We start from the raw sequence: 3,600 nt of genomic DNA on the forward strand, positions 1-3,600 counted from the left end.
AAATCAACAATCGAGATGTGTTTGACGGTCTGAAATTGGTGCATTAGGGTTAATGACGGCACAAGGGTTGTGTTGTCAAAGAGTTATGCGATTAGGGTTGTGACTGCGCAAGAGTTGTGCTTTAAAGTATCAAGTGTTGATGCAAAAAACGACGCCGATTTCAAATGAATTGTTCATTAAAAATTTCGGCTGACCGGGCAGCGGACCCCCGGCTAACTCTACGTAGTGTGATTGGTCGCCGAAATTTAATTTGGTTTTAATTAATTAAAAGAATTAAAATTAATAATAATAATAATGTGTTTATTATTATTGTCTTGCGGTGATCGGTTATGGCCTTAGTTTTCCTTTATTTTGTTTTGGGTTTTAAAATACGACCTGCGTGTCGTGCCTCTCTTTTAATCTCATAATGTAACTTCTTTTCTCATCTCACTCCCTCGTATGTAAAACGAGTTTCTTTTATGTAATGTAATTTTATGAAGAAAGAGAAGAATTCAATATCAAAGGAGGACAACCTTGAAGATCTTGCTTGGAGAAGCTTAGATCGTTATTAGGTTAGCTTAGGTTCTCTCATTGGCTTGGGAGAACAATTGCGCTAGGGGCCATAACTGTTTCATTATGTATGTATGTCGATGCATATGAATGTATGTTGATGTATGTGAGAGACGATTTATATGATAAATAAGCCAGTGAGATCAGAATAATTACAAATTCCCTCAAATTAAATATTAAGTTTATGCTTTCCAAGTTTTAGCACTCATCAAGACTAGTATCGGATAATGTAGGTTTCGCCTACGCGAGGTGCATGTTCTATATTAGTAAGGTGCGATGAGATAATTGTAATATCCAATTGTTAAAACAATGGGTCAAACTTAACTAAACAAATTATAATAAGATTATATATGTTTAGAAGCAAGAGTTGGAAATGATCCATGTGATGGATTGGAATAAGGAGTTATTCACCCAACTAAAATATTCGAGAGTTGTATTAGATACAATTGGAAGGATTTCCTACCTAAATAACCTAGTTTTGTGTAATCCGCCTACGCGGACTTAAAACAAAGTGAAATATGGATCTCGACCCACTAGAAAATCTTCCAACGGGATTTTCCGAATCAAATGGTGAGGGTCATTTGATTTGAGTAAAATAGTGGGAGCATATTTAATTAAAGGCCTAATTAAATATGTTATTGATACTTATATTTTCATTATTTTCATGTAGATTACCATGACAACAAACACCTCTAACAACATTTTGCGATCAATCCTTGACAAGGAAAAATTGTTTGGGACAAATTTTCTGGATTGGCACCGAAATCTGAGGATTATCCTCAAACATGATACACAACTGTATGTCTTGGAGAAACCTGTTCCTGAAGAGGAACCTCCTAGTTCTGCACCTAAGGCAGAAATAGATGCTTATAAGAAGCATGTCGATGATGCCAATGAAACTGCTTGTCTCATGCTAGCTACCATGAACTCAGAGTTGCAAAAGCAACATGAGAACATGGCAGCGTTCGATATGATCGAACACCTGAAGATGCTCTATCAAGTGCAAGCAAGGCATGAAAGGTTTGAAGTTTCAAAAGCCCTTTTTCAAGGCAAGTTATCTGAGGGAGCCCCTGTAGGTCCCCATGTGCTCAAGATGATTGGGTATGTGGAAAACCTTGAGAGGTTGGGTTTTCCCCTCGGAAAGGAACTTGAGACTGATTTGATCTTACAATCGTTGCCAGATAGATTTAGTCAATTTGTCCAAAATTTCAATATGAATGATATGGACAAATCTCTTCCGGAACTGCTAGCCATGTTAAGAACTGCTGAGCAGAATCTGGAGTCAAAAGGGAAGTCCATTCTGATGATTGGAAATGGAAAGAGACAAAACAAAAGGCCCACCAAGCAGGGTGATAAAGGGAAAGGCAAGGAAGTTGTCAAACCCAAACCCACTATTGCTTCTTTTAAGCCTAGTGGAGGCATAGCAAAAGAAGGCACCTGCTTCCATTGTGGTAAGACCGGACACTGGAAGAGAAACTGCCCAAAGTACTTGGAAGATAAGAAGAATGGAGTAGAGACTTCAACTTCAGGTATTTTTGTTATTGAAATTAATTTATCTACTTCTACATCATGGGTATTAGATACTGGATGCGGTTCTCACATTTGTACCAATGTGCAGGGACTAAAAAGGAGTAGAGATTTGGCAAAAGGTGAAGTCGACCTACGAGTTGGCAATGGAGCAAAGGTTGTTGCTTTAGCCGTAGGAACTTATGTATTGACTTTACCTAGTGGTTTAATAATTCAGTTAGAGAACTATTATTATGTACCTGCAATTAGCAGGAATATTATTCCCGTTTCTTGTTTGGAGAAGTTTGGTTTTTCATTTATAATAAAGAACAATTGTTGCTCAATCTATTTGAATGATATATTCTATGCTACTGCACAAATGAATAATGGACTATATGTCCTTGATCTTGAAATGCCTATTTATAACATTAATACTAAAAGGATGAAACCTAATGAGTTAAATCCAACTTACCTTTGGTATTGTCGATTAGGCCACATAAATGAGAAACGCATTTCCAAACTCCATAAAGATGGACTGTTGGACTTTTTTGACTATGAATCATATGAGACATGCAAATCTTGTTTAATTGGAAAGATGACAAATTCTCCATTCACACGAAAAGGTGAAAGAGCTAATGATCTTTTGGCCCTCATACATACTGATGTATGCGGACCACTGAACGTACCAGCCAGAGGAGGTTTTCAGTACTTCATCACATTTACTGATGATTTCACTAGATATGGTTATGTGTATTTAATGAAACACAAATCAGAGTCCTTTGAAAAGTTCAAGGAATTCAAGAATGAAGTACAAAACCAACTAGGTAAGAATATTAAAACTCTTCGATCAGATCAAGGTGGTGAATATTTAAGCCTAGAGTTTGATGACCATCTGAAAGAGTGTGGGATCCTATCCCAACTTACTCCTCCTGGAACATCCCAATGGAATGGTGTATCTGAGAGAAGAAATCGAACCCTGTTAGACATGGTCCGATCCATGATGAGTCACGTCGATCTTCCAAACTCCTTTTGGGGACATGCACTATTGACAGCAGGTTACACACTTAACCGTGTTCCATCCAAAAAGGTTGAGAAGACACCATATGAGATATGGAGTGGTAAGAAACCACATATGTCTTACATGAAGATTTGGGGTTGCAAAGTTTATGTGAAACGACAAATTTCAACTAAGCTTGAGCCCAAATTTGACAAATGCTTATTTGTGGGGTATCCTAAAGAAACAAGAGGGTATTACTTCTACAATCCTTCTGAGGGAAAAGTGTTTGTCGCTCGAACTGGAGTTTTTCTAGAAAAGGATTTTATTTCCAAAGGAATCGGTGAGAGGAAAGTAGAGCTTGAAGAAATTCAAGAATCACAAAGCATCGATACACCTATGGAGGAATTAGAGCAGGAAACACAAGTAGTTGTGGAAGAGCAACCTGCTCAAGTAGAACAAGACCAGCGTAGGTCAAGTAGGATACGTCACATACCTGAGAGATATGGATATCTCATAACTGATCAAGGTGATGTATTACTCATGGATCA

Source organism: Lathyrus oleraceus, chromosome 3 (assembly GCF_024323335.1).
Source record: "Lathyrus oleraceus cultivar Zhongwan6 chromosome 3, CAAS_Psat_ZW6_1.0, whole genome shotgun sequence".
Taxonomy (NCBI): domain Eukaryota; kingdom Viridiplantae; phylum Streptophyta; class Magnoliopsida; order Fabales; family Fabaceae; genus Lathyrus; species Lathyrus oleraceus.